Source organism: Pleurodeles waltl, chromosome 7 (assembly GCF_031143425.1).
Source record: "Pleurodeles waltl isolate 20211129_DDA chromosome 7, aPleWal1.hap1.20221129, whole genome shotgun sequence".
In the NCBI taxonomy this organism is placed as follows: Eukaryota; Metazoa; Chordata; class Amphibia; order Caudata; family Salamandridae; genus Pleurodeles; species Pleurodeles waltl.
The window spans coordinates 1,192,124,189-1,192,144,609 of NC_090446.1; the positions used below are offsets into that span (position 1 = coordinate 1,192,124,189).

At 45.7% G+C, this 20,421-nt stretch overlaps 1 protein-coding gene across 1 annotated transcript in view; it reads right to left on the reverse strand.

Moving 5' to 3' along the window:
- Positions 1–20,421, reverse strand: part of LOC138246083 (bMERB domain-containing protein 1-like) — a 340,342-nt gene that overhangs the window by 71,184 nt on the left and 248,737 nt on the right. The window lies entirely within an intron of this gene.

The window sequence follows — 20,421 nt, forward strand, 5'->3', positions numbered from 1 at the left end:
GGTAAGTCTAATCTTAACTATCAGATCCCCCACCCTACCTGCATGCTATCACACACCCCCACCCTCACCCCCTCACCTATCACCCCAACTCCTCACTAATGTACTAATAACACAAACCACCCATCCCAACACCAAGCCCTGCATGACACAACTAAGCATGGTCACCCCTCACCAAAGCATGCTCACTGCACATACCCAGAACAACCCCCTAACCATCATCACACAAGCCCCCACACAGGAATGCTAGCACTGGGGTACACAAACACCCACCCATTGCACACCATGACGCACACATGTGCAATAATCATGCTCTTATGCCCCTGCAGGATCACGAAGGACCGTCACCACACCGGAGGGTCCAGACATCTCCACTCCACCCACATAAGAGGCCCACAGTGACGATATCAGCTCTGCCCTACTGGAGCCTGATGACCAGCCCGGACCATCGTGGGCCTCGGGACAGTCTGTTCCCCTTGCACAGGCACAGCCCAACACTGACCTTCCACCCTCTGGTAACACCAGCACAGCACCCACCCAGTGGGCCCAAACCTCCGTACCCAGGACAGGTCAATCAGCTGTGTGTCCACCACTACAGGGAACCCAGGATAACCCACCACCCCAACAACAACAGGGACCTGGGGGCAGTGATAGTGGGCACACGGTCCAGGGGACGGAGGCACAGGAACACAGGGGAACTGGGAGGGCTGCTGTGCGACAGGGGGCGGACAGGCCAAGGGAACCCACTCTCCACGAGGCCCTATCCTCCATCATGGGAGCATACCACCACTCCCAGGAGACAATGGCGACGGTCCTGGTCAAGTTTCAGGAGACCCAGCGCCTGCAGGAGGAACAGTATTTGGGGTTCAGGGAGGAGCTCAGGACCATCAGCTCCGCCTTGGGCACCATCGTAGGGGTGCTGAAGGACATACAGCAGACCTTGAGGGACACCGCGGCACTCCAAGGGGCCCCTGACACTAGCCAGGACGATGAACTGCCCACCACCTCCGCCGGCGCTAGTGGACAGGACGCCCCGCCACAGGACCACCACACCAGCACCCCACCCCCTGCAGATGGACAACCACCACGCAAGCGGTCCCTGAGATCCAGGAACAGGATAGAGCAAGATGGCAAGACCCCCGCCAGGAAATGAGACCACCCTAATTGTCCCCCCACCGTCCCACTTTGTTACCCTGTCATTACTTTAACTTCCCAAGCTCCATTTCCTATGCCCAGATGGGCAGTGCACCTGTGAGACTAATAAACTGGACTCTGCCATGGACATTCCTCCACCATCACCCATCACCATTTTACAACCCCCTCCATTTTTGAGCACTTAATTAAACACCCTTGAAACACAAAACATTCTGGAGTCAGTCTATGATTTTGAAAAATGTATTATCAATGACAGTGTCAAAATGCTTTTTTAGTTGTTAAGACAACATACCAATGTCACACATCACAAGTCCTTGAAGGATGCATGCAGATGACACACGTTGGTTAACACACCTGTGAAACCTTAATGGAAAGGAACAACTCAGTTACCAAATAATCCCATTAAATTACACACAGGGTAGAGTAAAACGTGTGACAGTGAATGTACTGTTAAAAATGAAAATGTTCTCACCTGTGTGTCACTGGAAATATTGCTGTATGACTGACTCCCTGTTGTCGTTGTCTTCTTCCTCAGCTTCCTCCTCATCACTGTCCACAGGCTCCACAGGCGCCACAGCTGCCACAACACCGTCATGTGGACCATCCTCCTGCAGAAAAGGCACCTGGCGTCGCAAAGCAAGACTGTGAAGCATCGAGCAGGCGATGATGATCTGGCACACCTTCTTCGGTGAGTAGAATAGGGAACCACCTGTCATATGGAGGCACCTGAACCTGGCCTTCAGGAGGCCGAAGGTGCGTTCGATCACCCTCCTAGTCCACCCATGGGCCTCATTGTAGCGTTCCTCTGCCCTGGTCCTGGGATTCCTCACTGGGGTCAATAGCCAGGACAGGTTGGGGTAACCAGAGTCCCCTAATAGCCACACACGGTGCCTCTGGAGTTGACCCATCATATCAGGGATGCTGCTATTCCGCAGGATGTAGGCGTCATGCACTGAGCCAGGGAACATAGCATTTACCTTTGAGATGTACTGGTCTGCCAAACAGACCATCTGTACATTCATGGAATGATAACTCTTCTGGTTCCTGTACACCTGTTCACTCCTGTGGGGGGGGACCAGAGCTACATGGGTCCCATCAATAGCACCTATGACGTTGGGGATATGTCCAAGGGCATAGAAGTCACCTTTCACTGTAGCCAAATCTTCCACCTCAGGGAAAATGATGTATCTCCTTACGTGTTTCAGCAGGGCAGACAACACTCTGGACAGCACGTTGGAAAACATAGGCTGGGACATCCCTGATGCCATGGCCACTGTTGTCTGAAAAGACCCACTAGCAAGGAAATGGAGCACTGACAGCACCTGCACATCAGGGGGGATTCCAGTGGGATGGCGGATTGGTGACATCAGGTCTGGCTCCAACTGGGTACATAGTTCCAGGATTGTGGCACGGTCAAACCTGTAGGTGACGATTAAATGTTGCTCCTCTATTGTCAACAGGTCCACCAGCAGTCGGTACACCGGAGGATTCCGCCATCTTCTCAAATGTCCCAGCTGACGGCGCCTAGGAAGGACAACAGCGAGGATAGAGTCAACTTTTTTCCAGGTATGTACCCACAGTTACACAGAACACGACACCAAACACAAAACCCTTCCTGCATGTGTGTTGAGTGTAGGTCTAGCTATGTGTGACGCAGAAGTAAATGAAGCCATGTGGGCCCCTGAAATGGCGGCTGCCTGACCTCTAAACTGGGACAATGGGATTGTGGGGTAACTGCGTTGCCGTTGCACACCGTCGCGGTAGGCGGTCGTAGACCGCGGCGCAATGCTGCATTGGTTAATATTGGACCCTATGGGTCCCAGGAGCCAATGAGGAAGTGCGCCGGCGGTGATGATACGCACCGCCGCGGACGTCACCGCCATTTTCTAGCTGTTCAATCACTAGATACCTGATCTTTGACAGGAGAGGACCTGCACTGCAAGTGCTGCTGTGACCTCGGTCTGGAAGCAACAATGGCTGCTGCGTCTGGGGAAAGGGCCCCTGCCTTCACTGCTCAGGAGTTGGAGAAACTGGTAGACGGGGTCCTCCCCCAGTACACGCTACTCTACGGTCCTCCAGACCAACAGGTTAGTACACAGGTAGCACTTTGTATGGCCTAGGCCTGGGTGGAGAGGGCTGGTTGGAAGAGGGAAGAGGGCAGAGTTCAGGGAACATTAATGAATGTGAATGAATGTGCCACATGGCTAGGGTAGGGAGGGGGGCCAAGCACATCGACGGTGCAGTTGTTAATGACTTCTCTTCTTCCCTTGTGCATGTCATGTAGGTCAGCGCCCACCAGAAGAAGGACATTTGGCGTGCCATCGCCAAGGACGTCCGGACCCTGGGGGTCCACCAGAGACGGGGCACCCACTGCAGGAAAAGATGGGAGGACATTCGCCACTGGAGCAAGAAGACGGCGGAGGCTCAGCTGGGGATGGGCTCCCAATGTGGGAGGGGTGCCCGTCGCACCATGACCCCCCTGATGTTCCGGATCCTGGTGGTGGCCTACCCGGAGTTGGATGGGCGCTTGAGGGCATCACAGCAGACAGAAGGGGGTGAGTACAACATCATTCTGCGGACTTTGCGCGCAGTGGAGGGGTCTGGGTGGGGGAGGAGGCCTGTGGGTGTACGTAGGCCAGGCAGAAATAGGTAGACTAGGCCCCTCCGTAATGCAGGCCATGTGGCACTCTACCCCACCGCAGTAGAGTGCCAAGTACAGGTATAGATGTCCCTGTGGCATCCATGTGTGCAGATGTCCACCATAGCCATGTAGGCCAGATCCCAGAAATTGCATCTGCAGAGGCCAGGAGCACGGCGTAGTGCAGGGGGCTGCTGTGTCTGTATTGTCCGCCAACAGTAGCGGTATGCCATGCACTCAACCTGTCTTTCTTCTGTCCCCCCCCCTTTTTGTGCTATCCCTGTTCTTTTGTGCATCAGCATCATCAGGCGGAGGTACAGTGGCACCGGAGCAGGAGGGAGCTGCATCCCACATGGCCATGGAGGGCCACACCACGGACTCAGAATGCACCAGTGGGACGGAGGGCGAGGGGAGCTTCACGTCGGCCACCGGATCACCAACCAGCGACACAGACTCATCCGCCGATGGGAGCTCCCTTGTGGTGGCGGCACCATCTGTGCGCTCCACTTCTACAGGTACAGCCGCCACCTCCCCTACCAGCACCGCCCTCCCAGTAGCCCCTCAGCGTTCGCCCTGTGCCCGCTCACCCAGGAGGGTGGGCATCACCTTCGCCCCAGGCACCTCAGGCCCTGCCCCAGTCACCCCTGCTGCCCTCAGTGAGGAGGCCATTGACCTCCTCAGGTCACTCACTGTTGGGCAGTCTACCATTGGGAATGCCATCCAGGGTGTAGAAAGGGAGTTGCAACACGGTAATGCATTCCTGGAGGGCATTCATTCTGGTCAGGCTGTTCTTCAGTGAACCCTGCAATCTCTGGCCTCAGCACTGATGGCAGCCATTGTCCCTGTCTCTAGCCTCCCCCCTCCAACCTCCTCCACCTAGACCCAATCCCCTGTACCCCAGCCCATCCCAAGCACACCTACAGACCAGCATGCACACACTTCAACACACAAGGGAAGCTCAGGCAAACATAGGCACCACACAACCCACAGGCACACACACAAGCATCACCCACGTGCAGACACAGCAACATCCACTGCCTCCACTGTGTCCCCCTCCTCGTCGTATCCCTCCTCCCTCCCAGTGTCGTCTACACTCTCACCTGCATGCACTACATCTACAGACACTAGGACTCGCACCAGAACACCCAGCACCACACCCCGCTCACCTGCAATCACCACCTCCACTCCCATTTACACGTCCCATGTGTCCTCTCCCAGTGTGTCTGTGACGCCCCCTCCCAAAGTACACAAACGCGGGCACCCACACACCCAACATCCATCCACCTCACGACAGCCTCCAGTACCTGCACCTGCACCCAAAACACCTAAAGTTACACCTCCTACAACCACCTCCTCTTCCTCCACTCCCAGACCCCCTCCAACTACCCACCCCAGTGTTCGTCAGAAACTGTCCCTGTGTAAAGTTGACCTTTTTGCCCCCACCCCCCCCCTCCAATTCATCAGTCCCGTCGTAGCGCCTCAGCCAAAAAGCCTCCAAATCCAGTGGTGCCTGTTCAAGGTGTGTGGAGTGCACCGGCCACCAGGGCAGGCAGTGTGACCCGGAGCCAAGGCACTGGCAGCCCACCCCCTGTAAAGGCTCTGAAATTGGAAAGTGGCCGACGGGACCCTGTGAAGACTCCTGGAGGCAAAACAACTCACAGGGGCTCCAGGGGGATTGCAGAGTCAGCTGTGACTCCTCCAAAGGTGGGGAAGGGCCAGAGGAAGTCTGCACAGCCTAGTGTGAGCAGCACGGCGGAGAAGGGCGGCATTCTTCCCGGCGGTCGGGACGCCACCGCCAGCACCGTCGTCACTGGTCAGGAGACCACCGCCGGAGTCAGTGGCCAGGAGGGCCCAAGTATCGTCACTGGTCAGGAGACCACCGCCACCGCCGGAGTCAATGCCCAGGAGGGCCCAAGTATCATCACTGGTCAGGAGACCACCGCCGGAGTCAGTGCCCAGGAGGGCCCAAGTATCGTCACTGGTCAGGAGACCACCGCCGGAGTCAGTGCCCAGGAGGGCCCAAGTATCGTCACTGGTCAGGAGACCACCGCCACAGTCAGTGCCCAGGAGGGCCCAAGTATCGTCACTGGTCAGGAGACCACCGCCGGAGTCAGTGCCCAGGAGGGCACCGGCTGCCACAGCCCCGCCGGGCAATGAGGGAACGTCATGCCACACACCAATGCCCAGTCCAGAGAACGTCATGCCACACACCAATGCCCAGTCCAGAGACTGCCATGGCAAAGCACTGCTGAAAAGTCCAGAGACCGCCATGGCAAAGCACGGCTGAACAGTCCCGAGACCGCCATGGCAAAGCACTGCTGAACAGTCCAGAGACCGCCATGGCAAAGCACCGCTGAACAGTCCAGAACCGCCATGGCAAAGCACCGCTGAACAGTCCAGAGACCGCCATGGCAAAGCACCGCTGAACAGTCCAGAGACCGCCATGGCAAAGCACAGCTGAACAGTCCAGAACCGCCATGGCAAAGCACTGCTGAACAGGGCATGCACAGGGGAAGAATGAAAAGGCCGCCACTTCAAGCATCGTTATCCCATGTGCAGGTGGGACAGTGACGGGACAGGACATTCCACGGTGAGACTAATCCAGTCTGGGCACCAGTCCCCCTCCAGAACCAGTGGAGGCTGTTATCTACTTTGGAAACTGTGGCTTTGCACTCCCCAGGATGGAACAGTGGGCAAGCCACCCACTGTAGAGACTTGAGAGACTGTGGGTTTGCACTCCCCAGGATGGTACAGTGGGCAAGCCACCCACTGTAGAGACTTGAGAGACTGTGGCTTTGCACTCCCCAGGATGGAACAGTGGGCAAGCCACCCACTGTAGAGACTTGAGAGACTGTGGCTTTGCACTCCCCAGGATACATCAATGGGCATGGAGCCCCGTTGTGGATCTGGCTGTGCACTCCTCCGGCTGAGGTGCCCACCCTTGCCTTCCCCCTGAGGTGCCTGTAGTATTTCTATCTGATGCCCCGGCAGTGTTCTCTCCGTGTGTGGACAGGTATCTTTTGTGGGCCTCGCCCATGCATTTTTGGACTAGTGGTGCACGGACATTTCTCGGAATGTATATACTTTTGTATGATTTTCTAATATATCTGTATATTTTTGAGACATGTATATTGATACATTACAATGTTTGGACTGATTTCGTTTTGTCTTTGCATTCTTCCGGGGGGGTTGTGGGTTGTTACTGTGATTTTTGTGAATGCATTGGTGTGTGTGTTGTAATATGCGAGGGGGGGTGGGGGTGGGGGTGTTGCGTGTGTGTCCCCCTAACTTTTCCTACCCCCTCCCCTATGTCATAGGTGCAGTACTCACCATTGTCATCGTCGGCGCAGGCGCTGCTCTTCGTAGATGAGTAGGAATACAAGGGCCGGTAGGATTTGGAGTTCCGGCTCCATGGAGTCCTCCTTCCTCTTGGGATGTGTTCAGGTGAGCGTTTTCCCATTGCAGTAACTGTTTCCGCCGTGTTTTTATCCACGGTGAATCCCCCCCCGGAAAAGGTGGCGGATTGGTAGGTTGTGATACTTTGGGCGGTACATTGTCTTCCGCTTGTCTGTTGGCGGTGACCGCCGCGCTGCTTGTCTGTACTGCCGTGGCGAGCGGTGTGTTAAAGTGGCTGTCTTTGTTGGCGGTTTCCGCCAGGGTCATGATTCCCGTTTTTTCTCCGCCGGCCTGTTTGCAGTATTACCGCACCTTTAACACCATCCGCCAGGGTTGTAATGACCCCCTTTGTTTGCTTTTTAAAGACTTAAGACACTTCATATCACTTTTCGGTGATTTCTCTACAATTTCTTATTGCATCTTTTATCGTTTTGACCTACAAATACCCAGATAAATATTATATATTTTTATAAACATTGTGTGGTGTATTTTTGTGGTGCTATATTGTGTTATTGTATGATTTATTGCACAAATAATTTACACATTGCCTTCTAAGTTAAGCCTGACTGCTCACTGCCAAGCTTCCAGAGGGTGGGCACAGGATAATTTGGATTGTGTGTGACTTACCCTGACTAGAGTGAGGGTCCTTGCTTGGACAGGGGGTAACCTGACTGCCACCCAAAGACCCCATTTCTAACACATATCATTAGACTTTATTACAGGATTGCCAGTTGTTCAATTTCACTCAGTGATCCTTGTGGTAGTAGATAGTCTCACTAAATATGCACATTTTATTGCTTGCAGGAAATTGCCTATCTCCAGTGAATTGGCAACAATACTTTTAAATCTAGTGGTCCGTTATCACGGATTAACAAAAGTGATCCTCTCCGATCGAGGGTCACAATTTGCCTCTAACTTCTGGAAGTCATGATGCAAAACACTCCAAGTTACATCTACACTATCTACCAGTCATCATCCTCAAACGGATGGCCAAACTGAGAGACTCAATCAGACATTGAAACAATATCTGCGTGCTTACGCTGAGAAAGCACTTCATTCTTGGAAATCAATACTTTGGTTAGCTGAACTGGCCTACAATAACTCGTATCATACTTCCACTGGTGCAACACCCTTTTTTGGTCTATTTGGCTACCGTCCTGCTACTTTGCCAATCACAATTCCACAAGAAAGTTCACTTACACCAGCGGTGTCAGAAACAATAGGACAACTCCATCAAACTCAGAAACAAATCCAACAACACCTAGATAAAGCAAAACAAACATATAAAAAATATTATGACAAAAAACATTGTAAAGGACCACAATATAAGCCAGGAGACAGAGTGTGGCTTTCCACACGCCATATTGATTTCAAGAAAAAACATATGTTTAATCCCAAATATATAGGTCCTTACACAGTCCTTCAGCAGATCAATCCAGTAACTTATAAGCTGCAATTACCAAAAACACTACGTATTCATCTAGTATTTCATACTTCTCTCATGAAAAGAGCAGTCCAAAAAAAATGCTCACAACCAGCTCCAGTTCTAGTACAAGGAGAATTGGAATACGAAGTAAAACAGGTTCTAGATTCAAAATTTAGAGGTCGTAATCTCTGGTATCTAATATCTTGGAAAGGTTATGGTCCAGAGGACAACTCATGGGTCTCCGCACCTGACATTCATGCTCCACAACTAGTGCGGGGTTTTCATTGCCTAAACCCAGACAAACCAGGCCCTAGAGTGCGCTCGGGAGGGGGGGTACTGTCAACATCAGGACAGTGCGCGCTCTACGGGCGACGTAATGCATAAAGCCAATCCTTATATAATGTAATAATTTCTGCATTATGTGTTAATGCAGTATGTAACCTTTTGCATTGCAGAGATTCATATTGAAACGTCATTAATGCTGTTTGCAATGTATTGCTCATTTTCAAGACTTTGCTGCAGGACTACAGGGTGTGGTTAGGGTGTGGTCCCTATTCTAAGCCTTTCTAGAAACCTTTCCTGCAGCCTGGCTGGTTGTGGTCGCAGTGCAGAGCAGCAGCATTTTCCTGAGCTCCTGTTCCGGAGACCCACCTAGGATTTCCAGGCCCTGTCTTCATTTCCTTTGTGATCTTCAAGCAGGGTGGTAAGGAGGAGGTCAGGTTAGGCCCCCGACTCCGTTTTCAGAAATTCTCGAGTTTTTGACCTTTTTGGTTAAATTGCATGTGCAATGGTTTTCTTGGCATTTAACTCTTGCAGTTCGGATCGGCAGTGTGCGCGATCGTATCTTGGCATTTAAACCTTGATGGTTGAATCGGAAATAGAGTGCTTGATTCATTCTTGGCCTGTAACTCTTACAGTTCGGATCGGCAGTGTGCGCGATCGTATCTTAGCATTTAAACCTTGATGGTTGAATCGGCAGCAGTGTGCACGATTCATTCTTGGCATTTAACTCTAGTAGTTCGGATCAGCAGTGTGCGCGATCATATCCTGGCAGTTAAAACTTGATGGTTGAATTGGCAGCAGGGTGCACGATTCATTCTTGGCATTTAACTCTTGTAGTTCGGATCGGCAGTGTGCACGATCATATCCAGGCATTTAAACCTTGATTGTTGAATCAACAGCAGTGTGCGCAATTCATTCTTGGCAATTAAAACTTGCATCTCAGATCGGCAGATTGCACAATCGTATTTTGGCATTTAAATCCTGATGGTTGAATCAGTGGCAGAGTGTGTGAGTCATTCTTGGCATTTAACCCTTGTATTTTAGATCGGCAGATTACGCGATCATTTCTAGACATTGAAATCTTGATGCACAGTTTGATATTCAAAGTGTATAATAATTCCTAAGCAATTGAATCTTGAAAGTCTAGACAGAGTGTATCCTTGCAGTATCATTCATGAGCTTATCACAGTTTATTCCAGAAAACCAATGTGTTCATTCATGAGCTTATCACAGTTTATTCCTGAAAACCAATGTATTCATTCATTACTGTTATAATGTGTCCTTGCAGTATCATTCATGGGTCTAACGCAGTTTATTCCTGAAAACTAACATGTTTATTGATTACTGTTATTCAGTAGTTTCTATCAAAGAAAAAACTTGAGTCAGTTCAAGGTTCAGAGCATAAGATTGTATTCTACAACACTCTCATATGAAAGCTTGCATAATCCCTATTTATTTTCCAGGCATTTAGAGCTAATAAGGTCATGCTATAGGAAAGCTCTTGATCATTCACATTATAAGTATATAGATATTATGAACCAAGCTTATGAAAGTCAATGTGAATAATCTGGCTATTGTGTTCTTAACTTTTACTTCCACAGGTCTCCTTCCCCGCTGTTCCCAACCTAAAACCCCATCCCTCACTTGGCCATTCTTTAACTCTGTGCTATAATGGCTAGTAGAGTTTGGAGCTGCCAAGAGGTGGACATATTGGGAACAGGTGCAAACCCTGAGGCTCTGGAATCCCTAACAATATGCTAGTTTGTTTTGCCCATTCAGGAGACAGCTTCTATCACCTACAGACAGTATTGCATCGGAACTATACTCCTAACATGGTATGGTTTATTATTCGGCAGAAAGGGCAGAGAACATTCTGGCCATGACTATCCTGGGATGCTTGCTGTTTGACATGCAGCTCAGCTGGTGCTGATCTATCTGCTTCCCAAAAGGATTGCCATCTACATCTCGGGTTTATTCCTGATACTATTTCCTGGCATGGCACTAGGGCTAACCCCTTGGATCAGGTCAGGCAGAAGGTTACAACCACTATGATCTCTGAGCAGACATGGGGTTAGGTAGGAGCCTCTAGCACAGCTAGAAACATACAAATCATGGTTGGACTGTTCACTTTCTCTACCATTTTCGTAATGCTGGTTACTTTGCTTTATTCCATCTGCCTAATTATCACAGCTCACTCTTTATTGTGACTTTCAGATTGCGATTGTTTTAATAAATACATTGAAAACTTATTTTGCTTCTTTTTGTCTCGTCTTGGCATGCATGAGTAAGAGGACAGAAGGGTAGGATGTGTTTCCACAGCTTCCCTGGGGAGTCGGAGTGTCATGTTCAGGTTAACATAATCACTTTCTACCCTGATGGGTCTGGAGGTTTGGGTGAGGCACTGTGAGCTAGCCAGGAGTTAGGCCAACAGCTATTAACTTTGTGGATAGACTCATTCTCCCACACTTTGCTGTTCTGCCATCCTAAAGATGCAGTCCTATTACCAAAGTAGGAACCTCATAACAATTTTAGTAGCCAAATTGTGGATAGTAAAATTTAGTCTGGTGTTCCCACACCCAGTAAGTCCGGACGCGGGAGCACTGATCCACTTATGATCGGGTGGAGCAGAATTTGATACAGGAATTATTTTCCACTGATTCATAATCGACTGCTGCTAATGACAAATCTTAATGATTTATGTTGTTGAAACAATACTTTATGGTATTTCATTCTTTCCCTGTTTTTGCTGGTGATAATTATTTGGCATACATTCATAGTTAGATAACTAATAGGTTAATACAAGAAGTCAGTTATAGCTGTTTCCTTTATAAAGCCCATTAATTTGTGTTCTCAACTTCTACAATATGTATTGAATAGAATCTTACTTTCCATGTAAAACGAGTTGTTGAAGTATCCACAGCTTTGAAATAGGGATTTTATCCTTTCCTTAAACATTTGTGTTCGAAAACTAGTGCTTAGATTTGAAGATAACACAACAGTAATGACTGATCTTGTACACATAGGACACGCTTGTCTTTGAACTATTCTTGGGAAATTTGGTGAAGGAGAATGAATGAATGTCATTTGTAAAGCCACAGCTGCTTCCCAAGAAGCGCCCCACTGTTAGAAAAATCATTGGATTTTAGTATCCCTAATATAATGCATTTTAGGCACACCATGTTTTCAGCAGTTTGCGTTTCCACAACTGTTCCTAGTACCACAACATAGTTTGTAGTAAGCGTTTTTAATAATTCGCCAACCCTCCTTTTATTTTTTGAATGAGAGAGAATGCAGATATGCTACAATTAAAGGCCATTAATCTTCCATGCTTTAATCGCACATTACTGTTCATTTACTCCTGACCCGCGTATGGATACAGAATGTGACGTAGCAGCTATGACACGAAATGTGGTTGTATGCCGATGCATGATCCACAGCAGTGGGCACCAGTTGTACAAAGCTACAAAGAAGGATACACGTTTGTCGCCTCAATGCTTTAAGGGAGAAAATTTGAATGATATATTTCTGTAGAAAAACAGGGTTGACATCCAATAAATTGAAGTACCTTGTTAAAAAGTTGCTAGAAAATCCTTTATATTAAAGGGCAAATCAGGAATGAATGTATTTCTTTGATGCACTGTACGAGATCAGAGTCGAATGAGAAAAAAACAAATGTTCTATTGTTCTTTAAAGCAGAGACATAAACGTTTGTATAGTTGGTTTCAGATGGCATTTATTGTTGAACAACAATACAAGATAATTTACACGTTTTCTCAGACAAAAAAAGCACATTGCTATAGGAAGCTACGCATACGCAATAAACTATTAGCATTAAGGAAGTTCCACCTGTTCCCACCCTTCCCTCTGTGCACAGATTAAACGTGGAGTGAAGCGCAACATCTGCTGAATTGTATAATTTCACTGCTCTGATAAATCCCCTTTCATAGGCCTTTGTATGACAAACCTTGGGGTAGTGGTTTTTGGAAATGCAGGTGGTTTATCAAGTAGTATCGCATTGCCAGATTTTTATTAATCACTGACTATAGTTTGAAAGCTTTTTCATTTGAACAAAAAAGATACCCATTTAAGAATATTGTGTATTTTTCAGATGAAATCTTTCACTTTTAAATATACATATATATCACTTTAAAAAACAACAGATTAACAACTACATTGATCATTGCACACAGAACAGTAAGAAGAAACATATTCCCATAAAAAGCCATTGGTCAAATTCTTCATATTCATTGACGTGGACTTACTTTTTTTTTTTGTACACCAATTTATGGTAAGCCTGTGGAATTTTAAAATTGCACCATATTTTTACTGTCACAGATATGGAGATTAATCTTGGAAACATAGTTGCGCATTTCCAAAAATACTTATCATACACAGTCGTTGTGGCAGTGTAGTCAGATTCCAGCTGTGGCGATCATTGTCTAAACTCTTAGGGGCATATTTATGATGCCCCTAGCTCCACCTTGAATGATATTTGTGTCATTTTTTATGCAAATGTGGTGTTAAGGTGGCATTTCCTACGTGCCATATTTATAAAGTGGTGCAATTCAAGCACTGCACCTTTTTGTAAACCCTTGCGCACATTATGCCTGCGCCAGGCATAATGTATTCCAGGTGGGGCATTCCCACATAGGGAGGCCCAGAAAAATGGTGTAGTGAAATTTACTAGATTTCACTGCTCCATTTTTAGCGTAACTATTAACGCCTGCCTAAGGCAGTCATTAAGATGATGCTCCCAGTGAAAACAATGTGCCTCCTTGTGCTCTGCTGCATTAACGCAATAATTTATCGTGCTAATCTAGCAAAGTGCCACAATAGCGCCACAAATTATGATCTAATTATGCAATGTGGACACGACCGCAATGGTGCGATGTATTGTAAATACGGTGCACACATGGTGTAGTTGGGGGGACGCAAAAGGGCACTAGAAAAGTGCCGCATCACGAGTGATGCGCCACTTTTCCATATATATATGCCCCTAAACCACAGTTTCGAATTCCAGAAATGCCAACTCAGAGGTTCATCTAAAGTGAGCAAAATGCATCTGGGTAACAGTGACATATATCATTTGTCTTTAGCATGACAGTCAACTGTGAACTTTCTTTGAACTTTGACTTTTTTCCAACTGCAAAATACAGAGACCTTTGAAATGTTTTTGTTCGTGTTCTGTCCATGTTTTCAACATTGATTTGTAAAAGTATTATTCTAAAGAGTTCTGAAAAATACAATGACTGAAAATACTTTGTGTGATTTTAAATGTTTGTCATTTTAACATGAAAAAAGTGTTTCTCTTAAAGAGTAATGCAATGCTATAAATCTCTCTCTCTGATTTTAAACAGTTTGTATTTTTTTAACATTTTTAAATGCTTATGTTTTTTTAAGTAAATTCAAGATGTGTTTGAATACTAGGCCTTAAACTTTCAGCCCAACAATCATAAGTTAGAATGTTCTTGTAAATATACATTATTCCAAAAATATAGTCACTTTATATGTCACTATACCAATCACTGCAAAGTCAAACTGTGAGCGAGGTGAATGTGAAATGGATAATTGGAGTAATATCCCTTTATTCCAGAACTATAAATAAAGACTTTGGTGTAAGTTACAGTTATATAGGAATTTGCAAAAACAAAATAACCCAAAATCTTGGGGAAAAAAAAAATGAATATTTGCAATAATGTCAGCCCAAAATAAAGCAATACCTATGTAAGCAAGTGGATTAAAGGAATGAAAATATTTATAAACCATCTACAGAGTCAAGAAGGATACCGAATCGGGTACACGGTGTGGGGAGGAAAGAGGCAATTCATTGCAGCTCTTGAGCCTGCAGACCTGGGAGTTTTCTTATTGGTGGAGATAAGATGATTCCTGGAAAGGAAAGTTTTTCCTTCCTTCCACAATTGATACAAAAGCCTGGTATAGGCGGGATGTTGTTCAAGATTTGGTGAAAGGTGTTGTTCTGAATTCATATGTCTTAGTGCTTTGTTTGTCAAATACACTGATGTTTTACTTTTTTCCTACTCTTTTACATCATCTATTTGGTAAATCCCCAATGAGGTTTGATTTATTAGAGTACAATAATGTTAAATTGCTGTTGTTAGCACCATGTAACTCCCTGTTTCAACATCAACAAATTTGGAGTAAACTGCCTCCTGGACTATTCAGTACTACTGCATGTTTATAACCTCTTTTACCTCACTGTTATATTTACTCCAAACTCTACGGCCATCTTTTTGTAGTCTCCCAATTACCTACCCAAAACATTAAAGAAAACAGAAAATATAATTTTTGTAAATCTCCACTGTAGCGCTACTGTTCCTATGCATTTTCTGCATATATTGAGACCCCGATTTTAAAAAACAAATACCGTTTTCCACAGGTTTTTAAATCTAACTTGTGTAGACAGCTATTTTTTCTGGTATGGGGGTAATGGTTTAGGAAGTGGAGTAAATTATGTATCCGTATCAGCAAACATCTACCAGGTACCTGGATCATGAAGAACCATTTAGTTTTGTTCATTGTTCCCAAATTGGCATATAGGAACACTCAAGGGTCGATTTAATTTTTTTGGTGTCCCACTTGTGGAAAAGTTATAAACATATGGCCGCAACATGTCCACCTATTTCCATATGCATGTCTAACCTTGTTCTAGCACAAATGCTAGTGATTCCAGTTGGTGAAGTAAGTGGCTCTTTCAATGACTCTAGAAATGCAACATGGATCAGAATTAACCTTTACGTATTTAGCCCATATTTTCAAGCAGGAAAAAAGACTATGGATCAGATGTACTAATATGAAGAATACCAATTTCCTTATTGGGATTCTCTTGGTTGATGACCTGCTGAGGTTAGCAGACCACCATGTCTGTGATTGCTTTTTGATAAAGCAATCTTTTTTTTTTAAATGCACCCCGTTTTCCTCAAAGGAAAACAAGATGAGTTTAAAAATAGAAAATTAAAATTTGCGGTTTCATTATTTAAGAATGGGTTATGGTTTGTGGGACTTTTGCCTGCTCTTAGGAAATATTATTAATTACATTCTCAAAAGGGAGTGGGTCGCTTTTCAAATGGGCTATTATCAGATTTAAATTGCTGGTAAAGTATTACTCTTTTGGGCCGGAATTTGATTGCAAACCAGTAATACATACCATGCTAATTTGGTATTCAGAAGGGACACCCTAAACAAGCACCTTCAAAATACTGAATCACAAATGCAAAATGCAATTTGGTAAAAAGTTATTAAATTGCATTTTGCATTTTGTACATTAGAAAAAGCATTTTCCTGGTCGCAAACAGCCATAGTCTTTGAATCAGGCCATTTGCAACCAGAAAAATGCTTTACATATCTGGCCCTTGATTACTTAGCAGTAATTTTCAACACTCCTTGCTACGCTTTTCCTCATCATAGCACTCACTTATAAAGTGGACATCTCTTTTGAAACCACAACTTCAGTCCTAATATTTCTGAAACTTAAAATACCACTTAAAATACCACAGGAGACCTAGGCGCTCCCACAATGCTCCTGATTATACCCCCACGCAACTGAACCCAAGGTCAAAATCAAATGTTTTGTTGGTGGTGGCAATAAAAAGCAGACTAGGGCTAATGGACATTACTGGTAAGCAAACTAGGCATTATCTTCACATGTAATTCTTAATTTCAGTCCTTAATTAATGATTAAATTTTAGCAAAAAAACACTTTTATTAGTATTAAACCCAACACAGCACTCTCCAGTTGATTTTCCTAACTACAATACCCACTGAATACTTTGTAGAAGCAAATCTGAACAGCTTCAGGATTCAAGTGGAAATCCACATGAGAATACCAACCTGAAACAAGAACCCCTTATGTTTTCCACCCATAGGTAATAATAGCGAACGAAAATATGTGAAGGTGCCCAAGTTGCAGCCCTTTGGATTTCTGCCAGAATCAACCCTGAACTATTACCCAGGATGCCACAAGCCACCTCACCTAAACATGTGAAATACCTCTGAACAGCACAACCTGTGCCAAGACATGTGCCAGGGTCATAGTCGATCCATTGTGTGACTGTCTAAGGAAGATTTCCTATGTTATGCAATGCTATATATAACTACCTCAAAGTCTACAAAGCTCAAAAAGATCAACTAAAAACTGTCTGACTGGCATCCAACACATGCCACAAACTTCTCTCATCTTGAGACTAGTGGACGAAAGAAAGTTTGCAAAATAATCCACTGAGAGATAAAAAAGTTTCCAGAGATTTTAGCCTAGAACCTGAGATTAGGCAACATAATTAGGACTACAGGATGAATCAGTGTGAAAGACTTCCTGCAATGGAGATTCAGCTCTCCTAGGAGTCACTGAGCCTTTTAGAGCATTTCTTGACTCCTGAAGGACTGCTGCACCTATTCGTCTGGATTTAAGCGCAGCTTTTGATACAGTTTCACATTCCATACTTCTCAGCAGACTTGTGGGCTTCTGGGCAGTGACATCAGAGGCTCAGCCCTACAATGTTTGTTGCTTCTTTCTACTGGGTCGCACTTTCCAGATCACTTCTAAATCTATTTCTTACTGGGTCAGGTCCAGCTCTAGGGTGGTGCGACCCGTTGCCACTGCACGGGGAGCTGACTTCGGGTGGGCGTGCCATGTTTGCTAGTACATTATGGTTTTAAAAGCACCTGCTGCCTGTTCCTTGTCTCCAGCAGTTTTCAGGCAACAATAAGAATGTCATGATAACTCCAGTGATTAATGTTCTTCCTGGAGAAAGACTGGTGTGCTGTCTGGTATAAGGTAGCTCAGAGGGTGAATATGCCTGCTGCAAAGCATGTGTACCATGCAGATCACAAAGTGCATCTATAAATAGGCCAGTGGGCTACTGCTTTTGTCAGAGGGATCCTCTTGTTACTTGGAGTTTATACATTACAATCCTAATAGAAAACAGTGAGCTTTTAACTCTCATTAAGGAGCTGCAAGCAAACTGCAAGGTATAGATTAGAGCGTTATGAATTTTTCCCCAATCTTTCATTATCTTAATGTTGCAAAAGGGATGCACTTGGGTAGAAATCATTTCTTATTATTAAAGAGAACAACCGACCATGGTGTCACGTTTTAAATTCTGAGTTTGTGCTTCTCCAGACCAAGCACCCTTAAACTACACTGCCTACTAGTATGGATGACATGTACCTCCTACACATTGCAGTTTTCTGACTTAACATTTCCTATACACTGATTTACACATGTATGATTGATTTCTCTGAGTGATGCGTGTGTGATGTAAAGGGCTCTGACAACCTACACTGGTATGAGTGGTGCTATAAATTCATTTGATAGATAGTGTTTATGGAGTCTTGAGGGGCACTGTTAAAAGGTGGTAGTGACGTGGTCCGTGGCAGAGGAGGCACATACATTATTGCAACAGGCACCACCAGCTCTAAAGCTGGTCCTGTCCTTGGTTCACCATAGGCTGTTTGGTGCTCCCCAGGTCTTTTCTTTGAGCTCTACGCTTTTCAACATATATGTCCATCCTTTAGCATAGAGGTGAGTTGTCATTTTTTTGTTTTCTTATGCTGATGACATCAAAATTGCTTTTTGTTTGTCCTCACCTGAGGGCAACGGCTACACTGAGTTGAGGCTAAATGGATGAAATACAACTGCTTGAAATTAAATGGTAGCAAAACCAGAAGTTATGGTGGTGGGAAATCAACCACAGGTTTGAGGGCCGTCAGGCTGGCCTGAGGAACTAGCCCCGGTTCCTACTACTGTGCAGGTGGTAAAATAACTGGTCTTTTGCCTGGATAGCAAACTTCAGATGGACTCTAAGATTATTAAAGTCTCTGCTAATTGTTTCGGGTTACATAAATGTTTGCGTAAAATCCTTTCGATTCTTCGTGTTTCTGTTCAAAAAACTGTTGTGCAAACGCCTATTACATCATGTTTGCACTATGGAAATGTTTGTACCTGGGGGTCTCGAAGTCACTGCTGAATAAACTACAGATTGTGTAGAATACTGCTGCCAGACTCTTATGTCATGTTCCTCGGCAAGTTTCGGTTTCAGTTTATCTGTGCAAGCTTCATTGGATGATTATCGAGAAGCAGGTCAAGGTCAAAGCATAGTGCATAGTGCATAGTGCATAGTGTTCCTGCGTTCGCGCAGCTTGGGCCTCACTGTCATCTGTAGGGTAAAATTGTCTAGGCAGGGGAAAGGTTCCTTTAAATAGTAAGGGACCAAATTGTAGAATGGGCTACCTCGCTGGGTAAGAACCTCTACCTCTGTCGAGACCTTTTTTTAAAGATGAAGATACGGCTATTTTAGATTCTGACTGCTTAACTCTAGACTGGTTGCGTTAGTGATGGGAAGCCCTGTTTGGGCAGCCAGGTGCTTTATAAATGCAACTCAATTCAATTCAGCTCCACGGGCTGTCTGGCTAACATAATAACCACTAGAAGGAGAGTCTTCGTTCTCAGAAATGTCTGAATGTTTGACACTAGTGTTTAAGTCCACTGGGCCTACTGGGTCCCATGGTCTGAACAAGAGCCTAACTAAAGGAACTCTGTATTACAATCTACTCACCAGAGTCTCCCTCTCTAATAGACCACTTGTAGGCTCTGATACAAGAGCAGCGGCTGACAGGGCTGTATCTTGGCCCTACTATTGGAGGTGTGCGAGACTATGATTTCCGAACAATCACCTTGTGGTAGGCAACATAAAACAAGATACAACACGCAGGGAGTATCTGTGTTCAAGGGGCATTTGGAGGCTAGAGGGCTGAGGGATTGTTGGGGGAATCAGTGTTAGGAAAAGCGATATTTCTTGAAGCCATTCAAATCTCTACAAGCTTTGAGGTACCGTATGCTGCACAAAAAGAGTTTAAGAAGTTAGAAGATCTGCCATTTTCAATGTTGACATAGAGTGACGGCAACTTCCCTTGACAAAGTATATCTAATTGCCACCCAGATGCAACCTACAAAGCAGAGGAAGGGATGGCTTTAATCAGCTCATCCAATGCTAGTAGCCTGCCAACCCCCATAATCTAAGAATTTGGTGGTGGTAATAGCTACCTGATTTTTTTCATCATCTGGCAGGGTTCAAAGGTAGAGATAGCACACAGTGGGAACTAGGGATCTGCACTGTCATCATGCATGTGTAGTATGGTGGAGGAATCCCCAAGGAGCCTATTGTCCATGGTAGAAAATGGTGGTTCTTGTCTCCTCTAGACACCATAGTAATCTAAGTATTACCATTCCTGTGATTCGTGGACACCCCAAGTAAGAAGGGCGCACGGGGTTTCTCTTGAAGATATCATGAGTGTGTACAGCACTCGTAAGAGGATTTCTCTTTTGATGGGCAGGGATCCTTGCTCACTCCAGGAAAGGTACTCCTTGGAACTAACACTGTGCCTTGGGAGCTCTGAACCTGGGGAATGTTCAGGATTCCACCTGCATTGCTGGCATGCTTGGGATGCCCCAGGGCTTGGGGGTTTCCACCAGGCAATGTTTCATCCAGGCAGACCCGCAGTGCCACGTTAT